General features: G+C 49.5%; 64 non-coding genes and 3 pseudogenes across 64 annotated transcripts; all 67 read right to left on the bottom strand.

The window, feature by feature from the left end:
* On the bottom strand, positions 1–112 carry LOC147955665 (5S ribosomal RNA; annotated as a pseudogene).
* A 209-nt stretch (positions 113–321) lies between these two features.
* Positions 322–440, bottom strand: LOC147955666 (5S ribosomal RNA). The gene has a single exon (XR_015612908.1). It is a non-coding gene; the product is annotated as a 5S ribosomal RNA (ribosomal RNA).
* Positions 441–649: 209 nt separating this feature from the next.
* On the bottom strand, positions 650–768 carry LOC147955667 (5S ribosomal RNA). Its single transcript, XR_015612533.1, has one exon. It is a non-coding gene; the product is annotated as a 5S ribosomal RNA (ribosomal RNA).
* Positions 769–977: 209 nt separating this feature from the next.
* On the bottom strand, positions 978–1,096 carry LOC147955668 (5S ribosomal RNA). The gene has a single exon (XR_015612534.1). It is a non-coding gene; the product is annotated as a 5S ribosomal RNA (ribosomal RNA).
* Positions 1,097–1,305: 209 nt separating this feature from the next.
* On the bottom strand, positions 1,306–1,424 carry LOC147955669 (5S ribosomal RNA). Its single transcript, XR_015612535.1, has one exon. It is a non-coding gene; the product is annotated as a 5S ribosomal RNA (ribosomal RNA).
* A 209-nt stretch (positions 1,425–1,633) lies between these two features.
* LOC147955670 (5S ribosomal RNA) lies at positions 1,634–1,752 on the bottom strand. Its single transcript, XR_015612537.1, has one exon. It is a non-coding gene; the product is annotated as a 5S ribosomal RNA (ribosomal RNA).
* Positions 1,753–1,961: 209 nt separating this feature from the next.
* Positions 1,962–2,080, bottom strand: LOC147955671 (5S ribosomal RNA). The gene has a single exon (XR_015612538.1). It is a non-coding gene; the product is annotated as a 5S ribosomal RNA (ribosomal RNA).
* A 209-nt stretch (positions 2,081–2,289) lies between these two features.
* On the bottom strand, positions 2,290–2,408 carry LOC147955672 (5S ribosomal RNA). Its single transcript, XR_015612927.1, has one exon. It is a non-coding gene; the product is annotated as a 5S ribosomal RNA (ribosomal RNA).
* Positions 2,409–2,617: 209 nt separating this feature from the next.
* Positions 2,618–2,736, bottom strand: LOC147955673 (5S ribosomal RNA). The gene has a single exon (XR_015612960.1). It is a non-coding gene; the product is annotated as a 5S ribosomal RNA (ribosomal RNA).
* A 302-nt stretch (positions 2,737–3,038) lies between these two features.
* LOC147955674 (5S ribosomal RNA) lies at positions 3,039–3,157 on the bottom strand. Its single transcript, XR_015612539.1, has one exon. It is a non-coding gene; the product is annotated as a 5S ribosomal RNA (ribosomal RNA).
* Positions 3,158–3,459: 302 nt separating this feature from the next.
* On the bottom strand, positions 3,460–3,578 carry LOC147955675 (5S ribosomal RNA). The gene has a single exon (XR_015612540.1). It is a non-coding gene; the product is annotated as a 5S ribosomal RNA (ribosomal RNA).
* Positions 3,579–3,787: 209 nt separating this feature from the next.
* On the bottom strand, positions 3,788–3,906 carry LOC147955676 (5S ribosomal RNA). The gene has a single exon (XR_015612541.1). It is a non-coding gene; the product is annotated as a 5S ribosomal RNA (ribosomal RNA).
* Positions 3,907–4,115: 209 nt separating this feature from the next.
* Positions 4,116–4,234, bottom strand: LOC147955677 (5S ribosomal RNA). Its single transcript, XR_015612543.1, has one exon. It is a non-coding gene; the product is annotated as a 5S ribosomal RNA (ribosomal RNA).
* Positions 4,235–4,443: 209 nt separating this feature from the next.
* On the bottom strand, positions 4,444–4,562 carry LOC147955678 (5S ribosomal RNA). The gene has a single exon (XR_015612544.1). It is a non-coding gene; the product is annotated as a 5S ribosomal RNA (ribosomal RNA).
* A 209-nt stretch (positions 4,563–4,771) lies between these two features.
* LOC147955679 (5S ribosomal RNA) lies at positions 4,772–4,890 on the bottom strand. The gene has a single exon (XR_015612545.1). It is a non-coding gene; the product is annotated as a 5S ribosomal RNA (ribosomal RNA).
* Positions 4,891–5,099: 209 nt separating this feature from the next.
* On the bottom strand, positions 5,100–5,218 carry LOC147955680 (5S ribosomal RNA). The gene has a single exon (XR_015612546.1). It is a non-coding gene; the product is annotated as a 5S ribosomal RNA (ribosomal RNA).
* Positions 5,219–5,427: 209 nt separating this feature from the next.
* On the bottom strand, positions 5,428–5,546 carry LOC147955681 (5S ribosomal RNA). The gene has a single exon (XR_015612547.1). It is a non-coding gene; the product is annotated as a 5S ribosomal RNA (ribosomal RNA).
* Positions 5,547–5,755: 209 nt separating this feature from the next.
* On the bottom strand, positions 5,756–5,874 carry LOC147955682 (5S ribosomal RNA). The gene has a single exon (XR_015612548.1). It is a non-coding gene; the product is annotated as a 5S ribosomal RNA (ribosomal RNA).
* A 209-nt stretch (positions 5,875–6,083) lies between these two features.
* LOC147955683 (5S ribosomal RNA) lies at positions 6,084–6,202 on the bottom strand. Its single transcript, XR_015612549.1, has one exon. It is a non-coding gene; the product is annotated as a 5S ribosomal RNA (ribosomal RNA).
* Positions 6,203–6,411: 209 nt separating this feature from the next.
* Positions 6,412–6,530, bottom strand: LOC147955684 (5S ribosomal RNA). The gene has a single exon (XR_015612550.1). It is a non-coding gene; the product is annotated as a 5S ribosomal RNA (ribosomal RNA).
* A 209-nt stretch (positions 6,531–6,739) lies between these two features.
* LOC147955685 (5S ribosomal RNA) lies at positions 6,740–6,858 on the bottom strand. Its single transcript, XR_015612551.1, has one exon. It is a non-coding gene; the product is annotated as a 5S ribosomal RNA (ribosomal RNA).
* A 209-nt stretch (positions 6,859–7,067) lies between these two features.
* LOC147955686 (5S ribosomal RNA) lies at positions 7,068–7,186 on the bottom strand. The gene has a single exon (XR_015612552.1). It is a non-coding gene; the product is annotated as a 5S ribosomal RNA (ribosomal RNA).
* Positions 7,187–7,395: 209 nt separating this feature from the next.
* On the bottom strand, positions 7,396–7,514 carry LOC147955687 (5S ribosomal RNA). Its single transcript, XR_015612935.1, has one exon. It is a non-coding gene; the product is annotated as a 5S ribosomal RNA (ribosomal RNA).
* A 209-nt stretch (positions 7,515–7,723) lies between these two features.
* On the bottom strand, positions 7,724–7,842 carry LOC147955688 (5S ribosomal RNA). The gene has a single exon (XR_015612554.1). It is a non-coding gene; the product is annotated as a 5S ribosomal RNA (ribosomal RNA).
* Positions 7,843–8,051: 209 nt separating this feature from the next.
* Positions 8,052–8,170, bottom strand: LOC147955689 (5S ribosomal RNA). The gene has a single exon (XR_015612555.1). It is a non-coding gene; the product is annotated as a 5S ribosomal RNA (ribosomal RNA).
* Positions 8,171–8,379: 209 nt separating this feature from the next.
* LOC147955690 (5S ribosomal RNA) lies at positions 8,380–8,498 on the bottom strand. Its single transcript, XR_015612556.1, has one exon. It is a non-coding gene; the product is annotated as a 5S ribosomal RNA (ribosomal RNA).
* Positions 8,499–8,706: 208 nt separating this feature from the next.
* Positions 8,707–8,825, bottom strand: LOC147955691 (5S ribosomal RNA). Its single transcript, XR_015612557.1, has one exon. It is a non-coding gene; the product is annotated as a 5S ribosomal RNA (ribosomal RNA).
* Positions 8,826–9,034: 209 nt separating this feature from the next.
* On the bottom strand, positions 9,035–9,153 carry LOC147955692 (5S ribosomal RNA). Its single transcript, XR_015612558.1, has one exon. It is a non-coding gene; the product is annotated as a 5S ribosomal RNA (ribosomal RNA).
* Positions 9,154–9,362: 209 nt separating this feature from the next.
* On the bottom strand, positions 9,363–9,481 carry LOC147955693 (5S ribosomal RNA). The gene has a single exon (XR_015612559.1). It is a non-coding gene; the product is annotated as a 5S ribosomal RNA (ribosomal RNA).
* A 209-nt stretch (positions 9,482–9,690) lies between these two features.
* On the bottom strand, positions 9,691–9,809 carry LOC147955694 (5S ribosomal RNA). The gene has a single exon (XR_015612560.1). It is a non-coding gene; the product is annotated as a 5S ribosomal RNA (ribosomal RNA).
* A 209-nt stretch (positions 9,810–10,018) lies between these two features.
* On the bottom strand, positions 10,019–10,137 carry LOC147955695 (5S ribosomal RNA). The gene has a single exon (XR_015612561.1). It is a non-coding gene; the product is annotated as a 5S ribosomal RNA (ribosomal RNA).
* Positions 10,138–10,346: 209 nt separating this feature from the next.
* LOC147955696 (5S ribosomal RNA) lies at positions 10,347–10,465 on the bottom strand. Its single transcript, XR_015612562.1, has one exon. It is a non-coding gene; the product is annotated as a 5S ribosomal RNA (ribosomal RNA).
* Positions 10,466–10,674: 209 nt separating this feature from the next.
* Positions 10,675–10,793, bottom strand: LOC147955697 (5S ribosomal RNA). Its single transcript, XR_015612563.1, has one exon. It is a non-coding gene; the product is annotated as a 5S ribosomal RNA (ribosomal RNA).
* Positions 10,794–11,002: 209 nt separating this feature from the next.
* On the bottom strand, positions 11,003–11,121 carry LOC147955698 (5S ribosomal RNA). Its single transcript, XR_015612565.1, has one exon. It is a non-coding gene; the product is annotated as a 5S ribosomal RNA (ribosomal RNA).
* A 209-nt stretch (positions 11,122–11,330) lies between these two features.
* On the bottom strand, positions 11,331–11,449 carry LOC147955699 (5S ribosomal RNA). Its single transcript, XR_015612566.1, has one exon. It is a non-coding gene; the product is annotated as a 5S ribosomal RNA (ribosomal RNA).
* A 209-nt stretch (positions 11,450–11,658) lies between these two features.
* On the bottom strand, positions 11,659–11,777 carry LOC147955700 (5S ribosomal RNA). Its single transcript, XR_015612567.1, has one exon. It is a non-coding gene; the product is annotated as a 5S ribosomal RNA (ribosomal RNA).
* A 209-nt stretch (positions 11,778–11,986) lies between these two features.
* On the bottom strand, positions 11,987–12,105 carry LOC147955701 (5S ribosomal RNA). The gene has a single exon (XR_015612568.1). It is a non-coding gene; the product is annotated as a 5S ribosomal RNA (ribosomal RNA).
* A 209-nt stretch (positions 12,106–12,314) lies between these two features.
* On the bottom strand, positions 12,315–12,433 carry LOC147955702 (5S ribosomal RNA). The gene has a single exon (XR_015612569.1). It is a non-coding gene; the product is annotated as a 5S ribosomal RNA (ribosomal RNA).
* A 209-nt stretch (positions 12,434–12,642) lies between these two features.
* On the bottom strand, positions 12,643–12,761 carry LOC147955703 (5S ribosomal RNA). Its single transcript, XR_015612570.1, has one exon. It is a non-coding gene; the product is annotated as a 5S ribosomal RNA (ribosomal RNA).
* A 209-nt stretch (positions 12,762–12,970) lies between these two features.
* On the bottom strand, positions 12,971–13,089 carry LOC147955704 (5S ribosomal RNA). The gene has a single exon (XR_015612571.1). It is a non-coding gene; the product is annotated as a 5S ribosomal RNA (ribosomal RNA).
* Positions 13,090–13,298: 209 nt separating this feature from the next.
* Positions 13,299–13,417, bottom strand: LOC147955705 (5S ribosomal RNA). Its single transcript, XR_015612572.1, has one exon. It is a non-coding gene; the product is annotated as a 5S ribosomal RNA (ribosomal RNA).
* Positions 13,418–13,626: 209 nt separating this feature from the next.
* Positions 13,627–13,745, bottom strand: LOC147955706 (5S ribosomal RNA). Its single transcript, XR_015612573.1, has one exon. It is a non-coding gene; the product is annotated as a 5S ribosomal RNA (ribosomal RNA).
* A 209-nt stretch (positions 13,746–13,954) lies between these two features.
* LOC147955707 (5S ribosomal RNA) lies at positions 13,955–14,073 on the bottom strand. Its single transcript, XR_015612574.1, has one exon. It is a non-coding gene; the product is annotated as a 5S ribosomal RNA (ribosomal RNA).
* A 209-nt stretch (positions 14,074–14,282) lies between these two features.
* On the bottom strand, positions 14,283–14,401 carry LOC147955708 (5S ribosomal RNA). The gene has a single exon (XR_015612576.1). It is a non-coding gene; the product is annotated as a 5S ribosomal RNA (ribosomal RNA).
* A 209-nt stretch (positions 14,402–14,610) lies between these two features.
* Positions 14,611–14,729, bottom strand: LOC147955709 (5S ribosomal RNA). Its single transcript, XR_015612577.1, has one exon. It is a non-coding gene; the product is annotated as a 5S ribosomal RNA (ribosomal RNA).
* Positions 14,730–14,939: 210 nt separating this feature from the next.
* LOC147955710 (5S ribosomal RNA) lies at positions 14,940–15,058 on the bottom strand. The gene has a single exon (XR_015612578.1). It is a non-coding gene; the product is annotated as a 5S ribosomal RNA (ribosomal RNA).
* A 209-nt stretch (positions 15,059–15,267) lies between these two features.
* LOC147955711 (5S ribosomal RNA) lies at positions 15,268–15,386 on the bottom strand. Its single transcript, XR_015612579.1, has one exon. It is a non-coding gene; the product is annotated as a 5S ribosomal RNA (ribosomal RNA).
* Positions 15,387–15,595: 209 nt separating this feature from the next.
* On the bottom strand, positions 15,596–15,714 carry LOC147955712 (5S ribosomal RNA). Its single transcript, XR_015612580.1, has one exon. It is a non-coding gene; the product is annotated as a 5S ribosomal RNA (ribosomal RNA).
* A 209-nt stretch (positions 15,715–15,923) lies between these two features.
* On the bottom strand, positions 15,924–16,042 carry LOC147955713 (5S ribosomal RNA). The gene has a single exon (XR_015612581.1). It is a non-coding gene; the product is annotated as a 5S ribosomal RNA (ribosomal RNA).
* Positions 16,043–16,251: 209 nt separating this feature from the next.
* LOC147955714 (5S ribosomal RNA) lies at positions 16,252–16,370 on the bottom strand. The gene has a single exon (XR_015612582.1). It is a non-coding gene; the product is annotated as a 5S ribosomal RNA (ribosomal RNA).
* Positions 16,371–16,595: 225 nt separating this feature from the next.
* Positions 16,596–16,707, bottom strand: LOC147955715 (5S ribosomal RNA; annotated as a pseudogene).
* Positions 16,708–16,916: 209 nt separating this feature from the next.
* LOC147955716 (5S ribosomal RNA) lies at positions 16,917–17,035 on the bottom strand. The gene has a single exon (XR_015612583.1). It is a non-coding gene; the product is annotated as a 5S ribosomal RNA (ribosomal RNA).
* Positions 17,036–17,246: 211 nt separating this feature from the next.
* LOC147955717 (5S ribosomal RNA) lies at positions 17,247–17,365 on the bottom strand. Its single transcript, XR_015612584.1, has one exon. It is a non-coding gene; the product is annotated as a 5S ribosomal RNA (ribosomal RNA).
* A 210-nt stretch (positions 17,366–17,575) lies between these two features.
* On the bottom strand, positions 17,576–17,694 carry LOC147955718 (5S ribosomal RNA). The gene has a single exon (XR_015612585.1). It is a non-coding gene; the product is annotated as a 5S ribosomal RNA (ribosomal RNA).
* A 209-nt stretch (positions 17,695–17,903) lies between these two features.
* LOC147955719 (5S ribosomal RNA) lies at positions 17,904–18,022 on the bottom strand. Its single transcript, XR_015612587.1, has one exon. It is a non-coding gene; the product is annotated as a 5S ribosomal RNA (ribosomal RNA).
* Positions 18,023–18,231: 209 nt separating this feature from the next.
* Positions 18,232–18,350, bottom strand: LOC147955720 (5S ribosomal RNA). The gene has a single exon (XR_015612588.1). It is a non-coding gene; the product is annotated as a 5S ribosomal RNA (ribosomal RNA).
* A 210-nt stretch (positions 18,351–18,560) lies between these two features.
* LOC147955721 (5S ribosomal RNA) lies at positions 18,561–18,679 on the bottom strand. The gene has a single exon (XR_015612589.1). It is a non-coding gene; the product is annotated as a 5S ribosomal RNA (ribosomal RNA).
* Positions 18,680–18,888: 209 nt separating this feature from the next.
* Positions 18,889–19,007, bottom strand: LOC147955722 (5S ribosomal RNA). Its single transcript, XR_015612590.1, has one exon. It is a non-coding gene; the product is annotated as a 5S ribosomal RNA (ribosomal RNA).
* A 209-nt stretch (positions 19,008–19,216) lies between these two features.
* LOC147955723 (5S ribosomal RNA) lies at positions 19,217–19,335 on the bottom strand. The gene has a single exon (XR_015612591.1). It is a non-coding gene; the product is annotated as a 5S ribosomal RNA (ribosomal RNA).
* A 210-nt stretch (positions 19,336–19,545) lies between these two features.
* On the bottom strand, positions 19,546–19,664 carry LOC147955724 (5S ribosomal RNA). Its single transcript, XR_015612592.1, has one exon. It is a non-coding gene; the product is annotated as a 5S ribosomal RNA (ribosomal RNA).
* Positions 19,665–19,873: 209 nt separating this feature from the next.
* LOC147955725 (5S ribosomal RNA) lies at positions 19,874–19,992 on the bottom strand. Its single transcript, XR_015612593.1, has one exon. It is a non-coding gene; the product is annotated as a 5S ribosomal RNA (ribosomal RNA).
* Positions 19,993–20,201: 209 nt separating this feature from the next.
* On the bottom strand, positions 20,202–20,321 carry LOC147955726 (5S ribosomal RNA). The gene has a single exon (XR_015612936.1). It is a non-coding gene; the product is annotated as a 5S ribosomal RNA (ribosomal RNA).
* Positions 20,322–20,531: 210 nt separating this feature from the next.
* On the bottom strand, positions 20,532–20,651 carry LOC147955727 (5S ribosomal RNA; annotated as a pseudogene).
* A 221-nt stretch (positions 20,652–20,872) lies between these two features.
* LOC147955728 (5S ribosomal RNA) lies at positions 20,873–20,992 on the bottom strand. The gene has a single exon (XR_015612973.1). It is a non-coding gene; the product is annotated as a 5S ribosomal RNA (ribosomal RNA).
* Positions 20,993–21,507: 515 nt separating this feature from the next.
* Positions 21,508–21,625, bottom strand: LOC147955729 (5S ribosomal RNA). The gene has a single exon (XR_015612943.1). It is a non-coding gene; the product is annotated as a 5S ribosomal RNA (ribosomal RNA).
* A 209-nt stretch (positions 21,626–21,834) lies between these two features.
* On the bottom strand, positions 21,835–21,953 carry LOC147955730 (5S ribosomal RNA). Its single transcript, XR_015612594.1, has one exon. It is a non-coding gene; the product is annotated as a 5S ribosomal RNA (ribosomal RNA).
* A 209-nt stretch (positions 21,954–22,162) lies between these two features.
* LOC147955731 (5S ribosomal RNA) lies at positions 22,163–22,280 on the bottom strand. The gene has a single exon (XR_015612967.1). It is a non-coding gene; the product is annotated as a 5S ribosomal RNA (ribosomal RNA).
* Between the last annotated feature and the right edge of the window lie 59 nt (positions 22,281–22,339).

Genomic DNA, 22,339 nt, shown 5'->3' on the forward strand with positions numbered 1-22,339 from the left:
AACACGAGGACTTCCCAGGAGGTCACCCATCCTAGTACTACTCTCGCCCAAGCACGCTTAACTTCGGAGTTCTGATGGGATCCGGTGCTTTAGTGCTGGTATGATCGCATCCGACATGTTACCCCCGTCTTCGTCCCTTATGCTTGCCCCTCCCAGCTCCACTACAAAGACGATCGTACTTTGCTTTCCCCGCCGCTACACGCGTGAATAATGACCAACGAGCTAAAACTTACCGCAAACGTGCAAAATAATAAAACGTGGTAAATATATGTCGCGGCCGTGATCTTTCTTTTGCACGCCGCGCAAAAAAAATTTAAAAAGGGAATGCAACACGAGGACTTCCCAAGAGGTCACCCATCCTAGTACTACTCTCGCCCAAGCACGCTTAACTTCGGAGTTCTGATGGGATCCGGTGCTTTAGTGCTGGTATGATCGCATCCGACATGTTACCCCCGTCTTCGTCCCTTATGCTTGCCCCTCCCAGCTCCACTACAAAGACGATCGTACTTTGCTTTCCCCGCCGCTACACGCGTGAATAATGACCAACGAGCTAAAACTTACCGCAAACGTGCAAAATAATAAAACGTGGTAAATATATGTCGCGGCCGTGAGCTTTCTTTTGCACGCCGCGCAAAAAAAATTTAAAAAGGGAATGCAACACGAGGACTTCCCAGGAGGTCACCCATCCTAGTACTACTCTCGCCCAAGCACGCTTAACTTCGGAGTTCTGATGGGATCCGGTGCTTTAGTGCTGGTATGATCGCATCCGACATGTTACCCCCGTCTTCGTCCCTTATGCTTGCCCCTCCCAGCTCCACTACAAAGACGATCGTACTTTGCTTTCCCCGCCGCTACACGCGTGAATAATGACCAACGAGCTAAAACTTACCGCAAACGTGCAAAATAATAAAACGTGGTAAATATATGTCGCGGCCGTGAGCTTTCTTTTGCACGCCGCGCAAAAAAAATTTAAAAAGGGAATGCAACACGAGGACTTCCCAGGAGGTCACCCATCCTAGTACTACTCTCGCCCAAGCACGCTTAACTTCGGAGTTCTGATGGGATCCGGTGCTTTAGTGCTGGTATGATCGCATCCGACATGTTACCCCCGTCTTCGTCCCTTATGCTTGCCCCTCCCAGCTCCACTACAAAGACGATCGTACTTTGCTTTCCCCGCCGCTACACGCGTGAATAATGACCAACGAGCTAAAACTTACCGCAAACGTGCAAAATAATAAAACGTGGTAAATATATGTCGCGGCCGTGAGCTTTCTTTTGCACGCCGCGCAAAAAAAATTTAAAAAGGGAATGCAACACGAGGACTTCCCAGGAGGTCACCCATCCTAGTACTACTCTCGCCCAAGCACGCTTAACTTCGGAGTTCTGATGGGATCCGGTGCTTTAGTGCTGGTATGATCGCATCCGACATGTTACCCCCGTCTTCGTCCCTTATGCTTGCCCCTCCCAGCTCCACTACAAAGACGATCGTACTTTGCTTTCCCCGCCGCTACACGCGTGAATAATGACCAACGAGCTAAAACTTACCGCAAACGTGCAAAATAATAAAACGTGGTAAATATATGTCGCGGCCGTGAGCTTTCTTTTGCACGCCGCGCAAAAAAAATTTAAAAAGGGAATGCAACACGAGGACTTCCCAGGAGGTCACCCATCCTAGTACTACTCTCGCCCAAGCACGCTTAACTTCGGAGTTCTGATGGGATCCGGTGCTTTAGTGCTGGTATGATCGCATCCGACATGTTACCCCCGTCTTCGTCCCTTATGCTTGCCCCTCCCAGCTCCACTACAAAGACGATCGTACTTTGCTTTCCCCGCCGCTACACGCGTGAATAATGACCAACGAGCTAAAACTTACCGCAAACGTGCAAAATAATAAAACGTGGTAAATATATGTCGCGGCCGTGAGCTTTCTTTTGCACGCCGCGCAAAAAAAATTTAAAAAGGGAATGCAACACGAGGACTTCCCAGGAGGTCACCCATCCTAGTACTACTCTCGCCCAAGCACGCTTAACTTCGGAGTTCTGATGGGATCCGGTGCTTTAGTGCTGGTATGATCGCATCCGACATGTTACCCCCGTCTTCGTCCCTTATGCTTGCCCCTCCCAGCTCCACTACAAAGACGATCGTACTTTGCTTTCGCCGCCGTTACACGCGTGAATAATGACCAACGAGCTAAAACTTACCGCAAACGTGCAAAATAATAAAACGTGGTAAATATATGTCGCGGCCGTGAGCTTTCTTTTGCACGCCGCGCAAAAAAAATTTAAAAAGGGAATGCAACACGAGGACTTCCCAGGAGGTCACCCATCCTAGTACTACTCTCGCCCAAGCACGCTTAACTTTGGAGTTCTGATGGGATCCGGTGCTTTAGTGCTGGTATGATCGCATCCGACATGTTACCCCCGTCTTCGTCCCTTATGCTTGCCCCTCCCAGCTCCACTACAAAGACGATCGTACTTTGCTTTCCCCGCCGCTACACGCGTGAATAATGACCAACGAGCTAAAACTTACCGCAAACGTGCAAAATAATAAAACGTGGTAAATATATGTCGCGGCCGTGAGCTTTCTTTTGCACGCCGCGCAAAAAAAATTTAAAAAGGGAATGCAACACGAGGACTTCCCAGGAGGTCACCCATCCTAGTAGTACTCTCGCCCAAGCACGCTTAACTTCGGAGTTCTGATGGGATCCGGTGCTTTAGTGCTGGTATGATCGCATCTGACATGTTACCCCCGTCTTCGTCCCTTATGCTTGCCCCTCCCAGCTCCACTACAAAGACGATCGTACTTTGCTTTCCCCGCCGCTACACGCGTGAATAATGACCAACGAGCTAAAACTTACCGCAAACGTGCAAAATAATAAAACGTGGTAAATATATGTCGCGGCCGTGAGCTTTCTTTTGCACGCCGCGCAAAAAAAATTTAAAAAGGGAATGCAACACGTGCAAAATAATAAAACGTGGTAAATATATGTCGCGGCCGTGAGCTTTCTTTTGCACGCCGCGCAAAAAAAATTTAAAAAGGGAATGCAACACGAGGACTTCCCAGGAGGTCACCCATCCTAGTACTACTCTCGCCCAAGCACGCTTAACTTCGGAGTTCTGATGGGATCCGGTGCTTTAGTGCTGGTATGATCGCATCCGACATGTTACCCCCGTCTTCGTCCCTTATGCTTGCCCCTCCCAGCTCCACTACAAAGACGATCGTACTTTGCTTTCCCCGCCGCTACACGCGTGAATAATGACCAACGAGCTAAAACTTACCGCAAACGTGCAAAATAATAAAACGTGGTAAATATATGTCGCGGCCGTGAGCTTTCTTTTGCACGCCGCGCAAAAAAAATTTAAAAAGGGAATGCAACACGTGCAAAATAATAAAACGTGGTAAATATATGTCGCGGCCGTGAGCTTTCTTTTGCACGCCGCGCAAAAAAAATTTAAAAAGGGAATGCAACACGAGGACTTCCCAGGAGGTCACCCATCCTAGTACTACTCTCGCCCAAGCACGCTTAACTTCGGAGTTCTGATGGGATCCGGTGCTTTAGTGCTGGTATGATCGCATCCGACATGTTACCCCCGTCTTCGTCCCTTATGCTTGCCCCTCCCAGCTCCACTACAAAGACGATCGTACTTTGCTTTCCCCGCCGCTACACGCGTGAATAATGACCAACGAGCTAAAACTTACCGCAAACGTGCAAAATAATAAAACGTGGTAAATATATGTCGCGGCCGTGAGCTTTCTTTTGCACGCCGCGCAAAAAAATTTTAAAAAGGGAATGCAACACGAGGACTTCCCAGGAGGTCACCCATCCTAGTACTACTCTCGCCCAAGCACGCTTAACTTCGGAGTTCTGATGGGATCCGGTGCTTTAGTGCTGGTATGATCGCATCCGACATGTTACCCCCGTCTTCGTCCCTTATGCTTGCCCCTCCCAGCTCCACTACAAAGACGATCGTACTTTGCTTTCCCCGCCGCTACACGCGTGAATAATGACCAACGAGCTAAAACTTACCGCAAACGTGCAAAATAATAAAACGTGGTAAATATATGTCGCGGCCGTGAGCTTTCTTTTGCACGCCGCGCAAAAAAAATTTAAAAAGGGAATGCAACACGAGGACTTCCCAGGAGGTCACCCATCCTAGTACTACTCTCGCCCAAGCACGCTTAACTTCGGAGTTCTGATGGGATCCGGTGCTTTAGTGCTGGTATGATCGCATCCGACATGTTACCCCCGTCTTCGTCCCTTATGCTTGCCCCTCCCAGCTCCACTACAAAGACGATCGTACTTTGCTTTCCCCGCCGCTACACGCGTGAATAATGACCAACGAGCTAAAACTTACCGCAAACGTGCAAAATAATAAAACGTGGTAAATATATGTCGCGGCCGTGAGCTTTCTTTTGCACGCCGCGCAAAAAAAATTTAAAAAGGGAATGCAACACGAGGACTTCCCAGGAGGTCACCCATCCTAGTACTACTCTCGCCCAAGCACGCTTAACTTCGGAGTTCTGATGGGATCCGGTGCTTTAGTGCTGGTATGATCGCATCCGACATGTTACCCCCGTCTTCGTCCCTTATGCTTGCCCCTCCCAGCTCCACTACAAAGACGATCGTACTTTGCTTTCCCCGCCGCTACACGCGTGAATAATGACCAACGAGCTAAAACTTACCGCAAACGTGCAAAATAATAAAACGTGGTAAATATATGTCGCGGCCGTGAGCTTTCTTTTGCACGCCGCGCAAAAAAAATTTAAAAAGGGAATGCAACACGAGGACTTCCCAGGAGGTCACCCATCCTAGTACTACTCTCGCCCAAGCACGCTTAACTTCGGAGTTCTGATGGGATCCGGTGCTTTAGTGCTGGTATGATCGCATCCGACATGTTACCCCCGTCTTCGTCCCTTATGCTTGCCCCTCCCAGCTCCACTACAAAGACGATCGTACTTTGCTTTCCCCGCCGCTACACGCGTGAATAATGACCAACGAGCTAAAACTTACCGCAAACGTGCAAAATAATAAAACGTGGTAAATATATGTCGCGGCCGTGAGCTTTCTTTTGCACGCCGCGCAAAAAAAATTTAAAAAGGGAATGCAACACGAGGACTTCCCAGGAGGTCACCCATCCTAGTACTACTCTCGCCCAAGCACGCTTAACTTCGGAGTTCTGATGGGATCCGGTGCTTTAGTGCTGGTATGATCGCATCCGACATGTTACCCCCGTCTTCGTCCCTTATGCTTGCCCCTCCCAGCTCCACTACAAAGACGATCGTACTTTGCTTTCCCCGCCGCTACACGCGTGAATAATGACCAACGAGCTAAAACTTACCGCAAACGTGCAAAATAATAAAACGTGGTAAATATATGTCGCGGCCGTGAGCTTTCTTTTGCACGCCGCGCAAAAAAAATTTAAAAAGGGAATGCAACACGAGGACTTCCCAGGAGGTCACCCATCCTAGTACTACTCTCGCCCAAGCACGCTTAACTTCGGAGTTCTGATGGGATCCGGTGCTTTAGTGCTGGTATGATCGCATCCGACATGTTACCCCCGTCTTCGTCCCTTATGCTTGCCCCTCCCAGCTCCACTACAAAGACGATCGTACTTTGCTTTCCCCGCCGCTACACGCGTGAATAATGACCAACGAGCTAAAACTTACCGCAAACGTGCAAAATAATAAAACGTGGTAAATATATGTCGCGGCCGTGAGCTTTCTTTTGCACGCCGCGCAAAAAAAATTTAAAAAGGGAATGCAACACGAGGACTTCCCAGGAGGTCACCCATCCTAGTACTACTCTCGCCCAAGCACGCTTAACTTCGGAGTTCTGATGGGATCCGGTGCTTTAGTGCTGGTATGATCGCATCCGACATGTTACCCCCGTCTTCGTCCCTTATGCTTGCCCCTCCCAGCTCCACTACAAAGACGATCGTACTTTGCTTTCCCCGCCGCTACACGCGTGAATAATGACCAACGAGCTAAAACTTACCGCAAACGTGCAAAATAATAAAACGTGGTAAATATATGTCGCGGCCGTGAGCTTTCTTTTGCACGCCGCGCAAAAAAAATTTAAAAAGGGAATGCAACACGAGGACTTCCCAGGAGGTCACCCATCCTAGTACTACTCTCGCCCAAGCACGCTTAACTTCGGAGTTCTGATGGGATCCGGTGCTTTAGTGCTGGTATGATCGCATCCGACATGTTACCCCCGTCTTCGTCCCTTATGCTTGCCCCTCCCAGCTCCACTACAAAGACGATCGTACTTTGCTTTCCCCGCCGCTACACGCGTGAATAATGACCAACGAGCTAAAACTTACCGCAAACGTGCAAAATAATAAAACGTGGTAAATATATGTCGCGGCCGTGAGCTTTCTTTTGCACGCCGCGCAAAAAAAATTTAAAAAGGGAATGCAACACGAGGACTTCCCAGGAGGTCACCCATCCTAGTACTACTCTCGCCCAAGCACGCTTAACTTCGGAGTTCTGATGGGATCCGGTGCTTTAGTGCTGGTATGATCGCATCCGACATGTTACCCCCGTCTTCGTCCCTTATGCTTGCCCCTCCCAGCTCCACTACAAAGACGATCGTACTTTGCTTTCCCCGCCGCTACACGCGTGAATAATGACCAACGAGCTAAAACTTACCGCAAACGTGCAAAATAATAAAACGTGGTAAATATATGTCGCGGCCGTGAGCTTTCTTTTGCACGCCGCGCAAAAAAAATTTAAAAAGGGAATGCAACACGAGGACTTCCCAGGAGGTCACCCATCCTAGTACTACTCTCGCCCAAGCACGCTTAACTTCGGAGTTCTGATGGGATCCGGTGCTTTAGTGCTGGTATGATCGCATCCGACATGTTACCCCCGTCTTCGTCCCTTATGCTTGCCCCTCCCAGCTCCACTACAAAGACGATCGTACTTTGCTTTCCCCGCCGCTACACGCGTGAATAATGACCAACGAGCTAAAACTTACCGCAAACGTGCAAAATAATAAAACGTGGTAAATATATGTCGCGGCCGTGAGCTTTCTTTTGCACGCCGCGCAAAAAAATTTTAAAAAGGGAATGCAACACGAGGACTTCCCAGGAGGTCACCCATCCTAGTACTACTCTCGCCCAAGCACGCTTAACTTCGGAGTTCTGATGGGATCCGGTGCTTTAGTGCTGGTATGATCGCATCCGACATGTTACCCCCGTCTTCGTCCCTTATGCTTGCCCCTCCCAGCTCCACTACAAAGACGATCGTACTTTGCTTTCCCCGCCGCTACACGCGTGAATAATGACCAACGAGCTAAAACTTACCGCAAACGTGCAAAATAATAAAACGTGGTAAATATATGTCGCGGCCGTGAGCTTTCTTTTGCACGCCGCGCAAAAAAATTTTAAAAAGGGAATGCAACAAGAGGACTTCCCAGGAGGTCACCCATCCTAGTACTACTCTCGCCCAAGCACGCTTAACTTCGGAGTTCTGATGGGATCCGGTGCTTTAGTGCTGGTATGATCGCATCCGACATGTTACCCCCGTCTTCGTCCCTTATGCTTGCCCCTCCCAGCTCCACTACAAAGACGATCGTACTTTGCTTTCCCCGCCGCTACACGCGTGAATAATGACCAACGAGCTAAAACTTACCGCAAACGTGCAAAATAATAAAACGTGGTAAATATATGTCGCGGCCGTGAGCTTTCTTTTGCACGCCGCGCAAAAAATTTTTAAAAAGGGAATGCAACACGAGGACTTCCCAGGAGGTCACCCATCCTAGTACTACTCTCGCCCAAGCACGCTTAACTTCGGAGTTCTGATGGGATCCGGTGCTTTAGTGCTGGTATGATCGCATCCGACATGTTACCCCCGTCTTCGTCCCTTATGCTTGCCCCTCCCAGCTCCACTACAAAGACGATCGTACTTTGCTTTCCCCGCCGCTACACGCGTGAATAATGACCAACGAGCTAAAACTTACCGCAAACGTGCAAAATAATAAAACGTGGTAAATATATGTCGCGGCCGTGAGCTTTCTTTTGCACGCCGCGCAAAAAATTTTTAAAAAGGGAATGCAACACGAGGACTTCCCAGGAGGTCACCCATCCTAGTACTACTCTCGCCCAAGCACGCTTAACTTCGGAGTTCTGATGGGATCCGGTGCTTTAGTGCTGGTATGATCGCATCCGACATGTTACCCCCGTCTTCGTCCCTTATGCTTGCCCCTCCCAGCTCCACTACAAAGGCGATCGTACTTTGCTTTCCCCGCCGCTACACGCGTGAATAATGACCAACGAGCTAAAACTTACCGCAAACGTGCAAAATAATAAAACGTGGTAAATATATGTCGCGGCCGTGAGCTTTCTTTTGCACGCCGCGCAAAAAAATTTTAAAAAGGGAATGCAACACGAGGACTTCCCAGGAGGTCACCCATCCTAGTACTACTCTCGCCCAAGCACGCTTAACTTCGGAGTTCTGATGGGATCCGGTGCTTTAGTGCTGGTATGATCGCATCCGACATGTTACCCCCGTCTTCGTCCCTTATGCTTGCCCCTCCCAGCTCCACTACAAAGGCGATCGTACTTTGCTTTCCCCGCCGCTACACGCGTGAATAATGACCAACGAGCTAAAACTTACCGCAAACGTGCAAAATAATAAAACGTGGTAAATATATGTCGCGGCCGTGAGCTTTCTTTTGCACGCCGCGCAAAAAATTTTAAAAAGGGAATGCAACACGAGGACTTCCCAGGAGGTCACCCATCCTAGTACTACTCTCGCCCAAGCACGCTTAACTTCGGAGTTCTGATGGGATCCGGTGCTTTAGTGCTGGTATGATCGCATCCGACATGTTACCCCCGTCTTCGTCCCTTATGCTTGCCCCTCCCAGCTCCACTACAAAGGCGATCGTACTTTGCTTTCCCCGCCGCTACACGCGTGAATAATGACCAACGAGCTAAAACTTACCGCAAACGTGCAAAATAATAAAACGTGGTAAATATATGTCGCGGCCGTGAGCTTTCTTTTGCACGCCGCGCAAAAAAATTTTAAAAAGGGAATGCAACACGAGGACTTCCCAGGAGGTCACCCATCCTAGTACTACTCTCGCCCAAGCACGCTTAACTTCGGAGTTCTGATGGGATCCGGTGCTTTAGTGCTGGTATGATCGCATCCGACATGTTACCCCCGTCTTCGTCCCTTATGCTTGCCCCTCCCAGCTCCACTACAAAGGCGATCGTACTTTGCTTTCCCCGCCGCTACACGCGTGAATAATGACCAACGAGCTAAAACTTACCGCAAACGTGCAAAATAATAAAACGTGGTAAATATATGTCGCGGCCGTGAGCTTTCTTTTGCACGCCGCGCAAAAAAATTTTAAAAAGGGAATGCAACACGAGGACTTCCCAGGAGGTCACCCATCCTAGTACTACTCTCGCCCAAGCACGCTTAACTTCGGAGTTCTGATGGGATCCGGTGCTTTAGTGCTGGTATGATCGCATCCGACATGTTACCCCCGTCTTCGTCCCTTATGCTTGCCCCTCCCAGCTCCACTACAAAGGCGATCGTACTTTGCTTTCCCCGCCGCTACACGCGTGAATAATGACCAACGAGCTAAAACTTACCGCAAACGTGCAAAATAATAAAACGTGGTAAATATATGTCGCGGCCGTGAGCTTTCTTTTGCACGCCGCGCAAAAAAATTTTAAAAAGGGAATGCAACACGAGGACTTCCCAGGAGGTCACCCATCCTAGTACTACTCTCGCCCAAGCACGCTTAACTTCGGAGTTCTGATGGGATCCGGTGCTTTAGTGCTGGTATGATCGCATCCGACATGTTACCCCCGTCTTCGTCCCTTATGCTTGCCCCTCCCAGCTCCACTACAAAGGCGATCGTACTTTGCTTTCCCCGCCGCTACACGCGTGAATAATGACCAACGAGCTAAAACTTACCGCAAACGTGCAAAATAATAAAACGTGGTAAATATATGTCGCGGCCGTGAGCTTTCTTTTGCACGCCGCGCAAAAAAATTTTAAAAAGGGAATGCAACACGAGGACTTCCCAGGAGGTCACCCATCCTAGTACTACTCTCGCCCAAGCACGCTTAACTTCGGAGTTCTGATGGGATCCGGTGCTTTAGTGCTGGTATGATCGCATCCGACATGTTACCCCCGTCTTCGTCCCTTATGCTTGCCCCTCCCAGCTCCACTACAAAGGCGATCGTACTTTGCTTTCCCCGCCGCTACACGCGTGAATAATGACCAACGAGCTAAAACTTACCGCAAACGTGCAAAATAATAAAACGTGGTAAATATATGTCGCGGCCGTGAGCTTTCTTTTGCACGCCGCGCAAAAAAATTTTAAAAAGGGAATGCAACACGAGGACTTCCCAGGAGGTCACCCATCCTAGTACTACTCTCGCCCAAGCACGCTTAACTTCGGAGTTCTGATGGGATCCGGTGCTTTAGTGCTGGTATGATCGCATCCGACATGTTACCCCCGTCTTCGTCCCTTATGCTTGCCCCTCCCAGCTCCACTACAAAGGCGATCGTACTTTGCTTTCCCCGCCGCTACACGCGTGAATAATGACCAACGAGCTAAAACTTACCGCAAACGTGCAAAATAATAAAACGTGGTAAATATATGTCGCGGCCGTGAGCTTTCTTTTGCACGCCGCGCAAAAAAATTTTAAAAAGGGAATGCAACACGAGGACTTCCCAGGAGGTCACCCATCCTAGTACTACTCTCGCCCAAGCACGCTTAACTTCGGAGTTCTGATGGGATCCGGTGCTTTAGTGCTGGTATGATCGCATCCGACATGTTACCCCCGTCTTCGTCCCTTATGCTTGCCCCTCCCAGCTCCACTACAAAGGCGATCGTACTTTGCTTTCCCCGCCGCTACACGCGTGAATAATGACCAACGAGCTAAAACTTACCGCAAACGTGCAAAATAATAAAACGTGGTAAATATATGTCGCGGCCGTGAGCTTTCTTTTGCACGCCGCGCAAAAAAATTTTAAAAAGGGAATGCAACACGAGGACTTCCCAGGAGGTCACCCATCCTAGTACTACTCTCGCCCAAGCACGCTTAACTTCGGAGTTCTGATGGGATCCGGTGCTTTAGTGCTGGTATGATCGCATCCGACATGTTACCCCCGTCTTCGTCCCTTATGCTTGCCCCTCCCAGCTCCACTACAAAGGCGATCGTACTTTGCTTTCCCCGCCGCTACACGCGTGAATAATGACCAACGAGCTAAAACTTACCGCAAACGTGCAAAATAATAAAACGTGGTAAATATATGTCGCGGCCGTGAGCTTTCTTTTGCACGCCGCGCAAAAAAATTTTAAAAAGGGAATGCAACACGAGGACTTCCCAGGAGGTCACCCATCCTAGTACTACTCTCGCCCAAGCACGCTTAACTTCGGAGTTCTGATGGGATCCGGTGCTTTAGTGCTGGTATGATCGCATCCGACATGTTACCCCCGTCTTCGTCCCTTATGCTTGCCCCTCCCAGCTCCACTACAAAGGCGATCGTACTTTGCTTTCCCCGCCGCTACACGCGTGAATAATGACCAACGAGCTAAAACTTACCGCAAACGTGCAAAATAATAAAACGTGGTAAATATATGTCGCGGCCGTGAGCTTTCTTTTGCACGCCGCGCAAAAAAATTTTAAAAAGGGAATGCAACACGAGGACTTCCCAGGAGGTCACCCATCCTAGTACTACTCTCGCCCAAGCACGCTTAACTTCGGAGTTCTGATGGGATCCGGTGCTTTAGTGCTGGTATGATCGCATCCGACATGTTACCCCCGTCTTCGTCCCTTATGCTTGCCCCTCCCAGCTCCACTACAAAGGCGATCGTACTTTGCTTTCCCCGCCGCTACACGCGTGAATAATGACCAACGAGCTAAAACTTACCGCAAACGTGCAAAATAATAAAACGTGGTAAATATATGTCGCGGCCGTGAGCTTTCTTTTGCACGCCGCGCAAAAAAATTTTAAAAAGGGAATGCAACACGAGGACTTCCCAGGAGGTCACCCATCCTAGTACTACTCTCGCCCAAGCACGCTTAACTTCGGAGTTCTGATGGGATCCGGTGCTTTAGTGCTGGTATGATCGCATCCGACATGTTACCCCCGTCTTCGTCCCTTATGCTTGCCCCTCCCAGCTCCACTACAAAGGCGATCGTACTTTGCTTTCCCCGCCGCTACACGCGTGAATAATGACCAACGAGCTAAAACTTACCGCAAACGTGCAAAATAATAAAACGTGGTAAATATATGTCGCGGCCGTGAGCTTTCTTTTGCACGCCGCGCAAAAAAATTTTAAAAAGGGAATGCAACACGAGGACTTCCCAGGAGGTCACCCATCCTAGTACTACTCTCGCCCAAGCACGCTTAACTTCGGAGTTCTGATGGGATCCGGTGCTTTAGTGCTGGTATGATCGCATCCGACATGTTACCCCCGTCTTCGTCCCTTATGCTTGCCCCTCCCAGCTCCACTACAAAGGCGATCGTACTTTGCCTTCCCCGCCGCTACACGCGTGAATAATGACCAACGAGCTAAAACTTACCGCAAACGTGCAAAATAATAAAACGTGGTAAATATATGTCGCGGCCGTGAGCTTTCTTTTGCACGCCGCGCAAAAAAATTTTAAAAAGGGAATGCAACACGAGGACTTCCCAGGAGGTCACCCATCCTAGTACTACTCTCGCCCAAGCACGCTTAACTTCGGAGTTCTGATGGGATCCGGTGCTTTAGTGCTGGTATGATCGCATCCGACATGTTACCCCCGTCTTCGTCCCTTATGCTTGCCCCTCCCAGCTCCACTACAAAGGCGATCGTACTTTGCTTTCCCCGCCGCTACACGCGTGAATAATGACCAACGAGCTAAAACTTACCGCAAACGTGCAAAATAATAAAACGTGGTAAATATATGTCGCGGCCGTGAGCTTTCTTTTGCACGCCGCGCAAAAAAATTTTAAAAAGGGAATGCAACACGAGGACTTCCCAGGAGGTCACCCATCCTAGTACTACTCTCGCCCAAGCACGCTTAACTTCGGAGTTCTGATGGGATCCGGTGCTTTAGTGCTGGTATGATCGCATCCGACATGTTACCCCCGTCTTCGTCCCTTATGCTTGCCCCTCCCAGCTCCACTACAAAGGCGATCGTACTTTGCTTTCCCCGCCGCTACACGCGTGAATAATGACCAACGAGCTAAAACTTACCGCAAACGTGCAAAATAATAAAACGTGGTAAATATATGTCGCGGCCGTGAGCTTTCTTTTGCACGCCGCGCAAAAAAATTTTAAAAAGGGAATGCAACACGAGGACTTCCCAGGAGGTCACCCATCCTAGTACTACTCTCGCCCAAGCACGCTTAACTTCGGAGTTCTGATGGGATCCGGTGCTTTAGTGCTGGTATGATCGCATCCGACATGTTACCCCCGTCTTCGTCCCTTATGCTTGCCCCTCCCAGCTCCACTACAAAGGCGATCGTACTTTGCCTTCCCCGCCGCTACACGCGTGAATAATGACCAACGAGCTAAAACTTACCGCAAACGTGCAAAATAATAAAACGTGGTAAATATATGTCGCGGCCGTGAGCTTTCTTTTGCACGCCGCGCAAAAAAATTTTAAAAAGGGAATGCAACACGAGGACTTCCCAGGAGGTCACCCATCCTAGTACTACTCTCGCCCAAGCACGCTTAACTTCGGAGTTCTGATGGGATCCGGTGCTTTAGTGCTGGTATGATCGCATCCGACATGTTACCCCCGTCTTCGTCCCTTATGCTTGCCCCTCCCAGCTCCACTACAAAGGCGATCGTACTTTGCTTTCCCCGCCGCTACACGCGTGAATAATGACCAACGAGCTAAAACTTACCGCAAACGTGCAAAATAATAAAACGTGGTAAATATATGTCGCGGCCGTGAGCTTTCTTTTGCACGCCGCGCAAAAAAATTTTAAAAAGGGAATGCAACACGAGGACTTCCCAGGAGGTCACCCATCCTAGTACTACTCTCGCCCAAGCACGCTTAACTTCGGAGTTCTGATGGGATCCGGTGCTTTAGTGCTGGTATGATCGCATCCGACATGTTACCCCCGTCTTCGTCCCTTATGCTTGCCCCTCCCAGCTCCACTACAAAGGCGATCGTACTTTGCTTTCCCCGCCGCTACACGCGTGAATAATGACCAACGAGCTAAAACTTACCGCAAACGTGCAAAATAATAAAACGTGGTAAATATATGTCGCGGCCGTGAGCTTTCTTTTGCACGCCGCGCAAAAAAATTTTAAAAAGGGAATGCAACACGAGGACTTCCCAGGAGGTCACCCATCCTAGTACTACTCTCGCCCAAGCACGCTTAACTTCGGAGTTCTGATGGGATCCGGTGCTTTAGTGCTGGTATGATCGCATCCGACATGTTACCCCCGTCTTCGTCCCTTATGCTTGCCCCTCCCAGCTCCACTACAAAGGCGATCGTACTTTGCTTTCCCCGCCGCTACACGCGTGAATAATGACCAACGAGCTAAAACTTACCGCAAACGTGCAAAATAATAAAACGTGGTAAATATATGTCGCGGCCGTGAGCTTTCTTTTGCACGCCGCGCAAAAAATTTTTAAAAAGGGAATGCAACACGAGGACTTCCCAGGAGGTCACCCATCCTAGTACTACTCTCGCCCAAGCACGCTTAACTTCGGAGTTCTGATGGGATCCGGTGCTTTAGTGCTGGTATGATCGCATCCGACATGTTACCCCCGTCTTCGTCCCTTATGCTTGCCCCTCCCAGCTCCACTACAAAGGCGATCGTACTTTGCTTTCCCCGCCGCTACACGCGTGAATAATTGACCAACGAGCTAAAACTTACCGCAAACGTGCAAAATAATAAAACGTGGTAAATATATGTCGCGGCCGTGAGCTTTCTTTTGCACGCCGCGCAAAAAAATTTTAAAAAGGGAATGCAACACGAGGACTTCCCAGGAGGTCACCCATCCTAGTACTACTCTCGCCCAAGCACGCTTAACTTCGGAGTTCTGATGGGATCCGGTGCTTTAGTGCTGGTATGATCGCATCCGACATGTTACCCCCGTCTTCGTCCCTTATGCTTGCCCCTCCCAGCTCCACTACAAAGGCGATCGTACTTTGCTTTCCCCGCCGCTACACGCGTGAATAATGACCAACGAGCTAAAACTTACCGCAAACGTGCAAAATAATAAAACGTGGTAAATATATGTCGCGGCCGTGAGCTTTCTTTTGCACGCCGCGCAAAAAAATTTTAAAAAGGGAATGCAACACGAGGACTTCCCAGGAGGTCACCCATCCTAGTACTACTCTCGCCCAAGCACGCTTAACTTCGGAGTTCTGATGGGATCCGGTGCTTTAGTGCTGGTATGATCGCATCCGACATGTTACCCCCGTCTTCGTCCCTTATGCTTGCCCCTCCCAGCTCCACTACAAAGGCGATCGTACTTTGCTTTCCCCGCCGCTACACGCGTGAATAATGACCAACGAGCTAAAACTTACCGCAAACGTGCAAAATAATAAAACGTGGTAAATATATGTCGCGGCCGTGAGCTTTCTTTTGCACGCCGCGCAAAAAAATTTTAAAAAGGGAATGCAACACGAGGACTTCCCAGGAGGTCACCCATCCTAGTACTACTCTCGCCCAAGCACGCTTAACTTCGGAGTTCTGATGGGATCCGGTGCTTTAGTGCTGGTATGATCGCATCCGACATGTTACCCCCGTCTTCGTCCCTTATGCTTGCCCCTCCCAGCTCCACTACAAAGGCGATCGTACTTTGCTTTCCCCGCCGCTACACGCGTGAATAATGACCAACGAGCTAAAACTTACCGCAAACGTGCAAAATAATAAAACGTGGTAAATATATGTCGCGGCCGTGAGCTTTCTTTTGCACGCCGCGCAAAAAAATTTTAAAAAGGGAATGCAACACGAGGACTTCCCAGGAGGTCACCCATCCTAGTACTACTCTCGCCCAAGCACGCTTAACTTCGGAGTTCTGATGGGATCCGGTGCTTTAGTGCTGGTATGATCGCATCCGACATGTTACCCCCGTCTTCGTCCCTTATGCTTGCCCCTCCCAGCTCCACTACAAAGGCGATCGTACTTTGCTTTCCCCGCCGCTACACGCGTGAATAATGACCAACGAGCTAAAACTTACCGCAAACGTGCAAAATAATAAAACGTGGTAAATATATGTCGCGGCCGTGAGCTTTCTTTTGCACGCCGCGCAAAAAAATTTTAAAAAGGGAATGCAACACGAGGACTTCCCAGGAGGTCACCCATCCTAGTACTACTCTCGCCCAAGCACGCTTAACTTCGGAGTTCTGATGGGATCCGGTGCTTTAGTGCTGGTATGATCGCATCCGACATGTTACCCCCGTCTTCGTCCCTTATGCTTGCCCCTCCCAGCTCCACTACAAAGGCGATCGTCACTTTGCTTTCCCCCCGAGCTACAAACGCGTGAATAATGACCAAACGAGCTAAAACTTTACCGAAAACGTGCAAAAAATAGAAGTGAAAAACGTGGTAAAATATATGTCGCGGGCGTGAGCTTTCTTTTGCACGCCGCGCAAAAAAAATTTTTAAAAAGGGAATGCAACACGAGGACTTCCCCAGGAGTCACCCATCCTAGTACTACTCTGCACGCTTAACTTCGGAGTTCTGATGGGATCCGGTGCTTTAGTGCTGGTATGATCGCATCCGACATGTTACCCCCGTCTTCGTCCCTTATGCTTGCCCCTCCCAGCTCCACTACAAAGGCGATCGTACTTTGCTTTCCCCGCCGCTACACGCGTGAATAATGACCAACGAGCTAAAACTTACCGCAAACGTGCAAAATAATAAAACGTGGTAAATATATGTCGCGGCCGTGAGCTTTCTTTTGCACGCCGCGCAAAAAAATTTTAAAAAGGGAATGCAACACGAGGACTTCCCAGGAGGTCACCCATCCTAGTACTACTCTCGCCCAAGCACGCTTAACTTCGGAGTTCTGATGGGATCCGGTGCTTTAGTGCTGGTATGATCGCATCCGACATGTTACCCCCCGTCTTCGTCCCTTATGCTTGCCCCTCCCAGCTCCACTACAAAGGCGATCGTACTTTGCTTTCCCCGCCGCTACACGCGTGAATAATGACCAACGAGCTAAAACTTACCGCAAACGTGCAAAATAATAAAACGTGGTAAATATATGTCGCGGCCGTGAGCTTTCTTTTGCACGCCGCGCAAAAAAAATTTTAAAAAGGGAATGCAACACGAGGACTTCCCAGGAGGTCACCCATCCTAGTACTACTCTCGCCCAAGCACGCTTAACTTCGGAGTTCTGATGGGATCCGGTGCTTTAGTGCTGGTATGATCGCATCCGACATGTTACCCCCCGTCTTCGTCCCTTATGCTTGCCCCTCCCAGCTCCACTACAAAGGCGATCGTACTTTGCTTTCCCCGCCGCTACACGCGTGAATAATGACCAACGAGCTAAAACTTACCGCAAACGTGCAAAATAATAAAACGTGGTAAATATATGTCGCGGCCGTGAGCTTTCTTTTGCACGCCGCGCAAAAAAATTTTAAAAAGGGAATGCAACACGAGGACTTCCCAGGAGGTCACCCATCCTAGTACTACTCTCGCCCAAGCACGCTTAACTTCGGAGTTCTGATGGGATCCGGTGCTTTAGTGCTGGTATGATCGCATCCGACATGTTACCCCCGTCTTCGTCCCTTATGCTTGCCCCTCCCAGCTCCACTACAAAGGCGATCGTACTTTGCTTTCCCCGCCGCTACACGCGTGAATAATGACCAACGAGCTAAAACTTACCGCAAACGTGCAAAATAATAAAACGTGGTAAATATATGTCGCGGCCGTGAGCTTTCTTTTGCACGCCGCGCAAAAAAATTTTAAAAAGGGAATGCAACACGAGGACTTCCCAGGAGGTCACCCATCCTAGTACTACTCTCGCCCAAGCACGCTTAACTTCGGAGTTCTGATGGGATCCGGTGCTTTAGTGCTGGTATGATCGCATCCGACATGTTACCCCCGTCTTCGTCCCTTATGCTTGCCCCTCCCAGCTCCACTACAAAGGCGATCGTACTTTGCTTTCCCCGCCGCTACACGCGTGAATAATGACCAACGAGCTAAAACTTACCGCAAACGTGCAAAATAATAAAACGTGGTAAATATATGTCGCGGCCGTGAGCTTTCTTTTGCACGCCGCGCAAAAAAATTTTAAAAAGGGAATGCAACACGAGGACTTCCCAGGAGGTCACCCATCCTAGTACTACTCTCGCCCAAGCACGCTTAACTTCGGAGTTCTGATGGGATCCGGTGCTTTAGTGCTGGTATGATCGCATCCGACATGTTACCCCCGTCTTCGTCCCTTATGCTTGCCCCTCCCAGCTCCACTACAAAGGCGATCGTACTTTGCTTTCCCCGCCGCTACAACGCGTGAATAATGACCAACGAGCTAAAACTTACCGCAAACGTGCAAAATAATAAAACGTGGTAAATATATGTCGCGGCCGTGAGCTTTCTTTTGCACGCCGCGCAAAAAAATTTTAAAAAGGGAATGCAACACGAGGACTTCCCAGGAGGTCACCCATCCTAGTACTACTCTCGCCCAAGCACGCTTAACTTCGGAGTTCTGATGGGATCCGGTGCTTTAGTGCTGGTATGATCGCATCCGACATGTTACCCCCGTCTTCGTCCCTTATGCTTGCCCCTCCCAGCTCCACTACAAAGGCGATCGTACTTTGCTTTCCCCCGCCGCTACACGCGTGAATAATGACCAACGAGCTAAAACTTACCGCAAACGTGCAAAATAATAAAACGTGGTAAATATATGTCGCGGCCGTGAGCTTTCTTTTGCACGCCGCGCAAAAAAATTTAAAAAGGGAATGCAACACGAGGACTTCCCAGGAGGTCACCCATCCTAGTACTACTCTCGCCCAAGCACGCTTAACTTCGGAGTTCTGATGGGATCCGGTGCTTTAGTGCTGGTATGATCGCATCCGACATGTTACCCCCGTCTTCGTCCCTTATGCTTGCCCCTCCCAGCTCCACTACAAAGGCGATCGTACTTTGCTTTCCCCGCCGCTACACGCGTGAATAATGACCAACGAGCTAAAACTTACCGCAAACGTGCAAAATAATAAAACGTGGTAAATATATGTCGCGGCCGTGAGCTTTCTTTTGCACGCCGCGCAAAAAAATTTTAAAAAGGGAATGCAACACGAGGACTTCCCAGGAGGTCACCCATCCTAGTACTACTCTCGCCCAAGCACGCTTAACTTCGGAGTTCTGATGGGATCCGGTGCTTTAGTGCTGGTATGATCGCATCCGACATGTTACCCCCGTCTTCGTCCCTTATGCTTGCCCCTCCCAGCTCCACTACAAAGGCGATCGTACTTTGCTTTCCCCGCCGCTACACGCGTGAATAATGACCAACGAGCTAAAACTTACCGCAAACGTGCAAAATAATAAAACGTGGTAAATATATGTCGCGGCCTGTGAGCTTTCTTTTGCACGCCGCGCAAAAAAATTTTAAAAAGGGAATGCAACACGAGGACTTCCCAGGAGGTCACCCATCCTAGTACTACTCTCGCCCAAGCACGCTTAACTTCGGAGTTCTGATGGGATCCGGTGCTTTAGTGCTGGTATGATCGCATCCGACATGTTACCCCCGTCTTCGTCCCTTATGCTTGCCCCTCCCAGCTCCACTACAAAGGCGATCGTACTTTGCTTTCCCCGCCGCTACACGCGTGAATAATGACCAACGAGCTAAAACTTACCGCAAACGTGCAAAATAATAAAACGTGGTAAATATATGTCGCGGCCGTGAGCTTTCTTTTGCACGCCGCGCAAAAAAAATTTAAAAAGGGAATGCAACACGAGGACTTCCCAGGAGGTCACCCATCCTAGTACTACTCTCGCCCAAGCACGCTTAACTTCGGAGTTCTGATGGGATCCGGTGCTTTAGTGCTGGTATGATCGCATCCGACATGTTACCCCCGTCTTCGTCCCTTATGCTTGCCCCTCCCAGCTCCACTACAAAGGCGATCGTACTTTGCTTTCCCCGCCGCTACACGCGTGAATAATGACCAACGAGCTAAAACTTACCGCAAACGTGCAAAATAATAAAACGTGGTAAATATATGTCGCGGCCGTGAGCTTTCTTTTGCACGCCGCGCAAAAAAATTTTAAAAAGGGAATGCAACACGAGGACTTCCCAGGAGGTCACCCATCCTAGTACTACTCCTCGCCCAAGCACGCTTAACTTCGGAGTTCTGATGGGATCCGGTGCTTTAGTGCTGGTATGATCGCATCCGACATGTTACCCCCCGTCTTCGTCCCTTATGCTTGCCCCTCCCAGCTCCACTACAAAGGCGATCGTACTTTGCTTTCCCCGCCGCTACACGCGTGAATAATGACCAACGAGCTAAAACTTACCGCAAACGTGCAAAATAATAAAACGTGGTAAATATATGTCGCGGGCCGTGAGCTTTCTTTTGCACGCCGCGCAAAAAAAATTTAAAAAGGAATGCAACACGAGGACTTCCCAGGAGGGTCAACCCATCCTAGTACTACTCTCGCCCAAGCACGCTTAACTTCGGAGTTCTGATGGATCCGGTGCTTTAGTGCTGGTATGATCGCATCCGACATGTTACCCCCCAGTCTTCGTCCCTTATGCTTGCCCCTCCCAGCTCCACTACAAAGGCGATCGTACTTTGCTTTCCCCCGCCGCTACACGCGTGAATAATGACCAACGAGCTAAAACTTACCGCAAACGTGCAAAATAATAAAACGTGGTAAATATATGTCGCGGCCGTGAGCTTTCTTTTGCACGCTAGCCGCGCAAAAAAATAGTTCTAAAAATAGGGAATGCAACACGAGGACTTCCCAGGGAGGTCACCCATCCTAGTACTACTCTCGCCCAAGCACGCATAACTTCGGAGTTCTGATGGGATCCGGTGCTTTAGTGCTGGTATGATCGCATCCGACATGTTACCCCCCGTCTTCGTCCCTTATGCTTGCCCCTCTCCCAGCTCCACTACAAAGACGATCGTACTTTGCTTTCCCCGCCGCTACACGCGTGAATAATGACCAACGAGCTAAAACTTACCGCAAAAACGTGCAAAATAATAAAACGTGGTAAATATATGTCGCGGCCGTGAGCTTTCTTTTGCACGCCGCGCAAAAAAATTTAAAAAGGGAATGCAAACCACGACCGGACTTCCAGGAGGTCACCCCATCCTAGTACTTACTCTCGCCCAAGCACGCTTAACTTCGGAGTTCTGATGGGTAGATCCGGTGCTTTAGTGCTGGTATGATCGCATCCGACATGTTACCCCCGTCTTCGTCCCTTATGCTTGCCCCTCCCAGCTCCACTACAAAGACGATCGTACTTTGCTTTCCCGACCGCTACACGCGTGAATAATGACCAACGAGCTAAAATAAATATATGTCGCGGCCGTGAGCTTTCTTTTGCACGCGCGCAAAAAAATTTTAAAAAGGGAATGCAACACGAGGACTTCCCAGGAGGTCACCCATCCTAGTACTACTCTCGCCCAAGCACGCTTAACTTCGGAGTTCTGATGGGATCCGGTGCTTAGTGCTGGTATGATCGCATCCGACATGTTACGCCCCGTCTTCGTCCCTTATGCTTGCCCCTCCCAGCTCCACTACAAAGGCGATCGTACTTTGCTTTCCCCGCCGCTACACGCGTGAATAATGACCAACGAGCTAAAACTTACCGCAAACGTGCAAAATAATAAAACGTGGTAAATATATGTCGCGGCCGTGAGCTTTCTTTGCACGCCGCGCAAAAAAATTTTAAAAAGGGAATGCAACACGAGGACTTCCCAGGAGGTCACCCATCCTAGTACTACTCTCGCCCAAGCACGCTTAACTTCGGAGTTCTGATGGGATCCGGTGCTTTAGTGCTGGTATGATCGCATCCGACATGTTACCCCGTCTTCGTCCCTTATGCTTGCCCCTCCCAGCTCCACTACAAAGACGATCGTACTTTGCTTTCCCCGCCGCTACACGCGTGAATAATGACCAACGAGCTAAAACTTACCGCAAACGTGCAAAATAATAAAACGTGGGTAAATATATGTCGCGGCCGTGAGCTTTCTTTTGCACGCCGCGCAAAAAAATTTTAAAAAGGGAATGCAACACGAGGACTTCCCAGGAGGTCACCCATCCTAGTACTACTCTCGCCCAAGCACGCTTAACTTCGGAGTCTGATGGGATCCGGTGCTTTAGTGCTGGTATGATCGCATCCGACATGTTACCCCCGTCTTCGTCCCTTATGCTTGCCCCTCCCAGCTCCACTACAAAGGC

Source organism: Triticum urartu, unplaced genomic scaffold, assembly GCF_056163025.1.
Source record: "Triticum urartu cultivar PI428250 unplaced genomic scaffold, HENAU_Tu73 scaffold1, whole genome shotgun sequence".
Classification (NCBI taxonomy): Eukaryota; Viridiplantae; Streptophyta; class Magnoliopsida; order Poales; family Poaceae; genus Triticum; species Triticum urartu.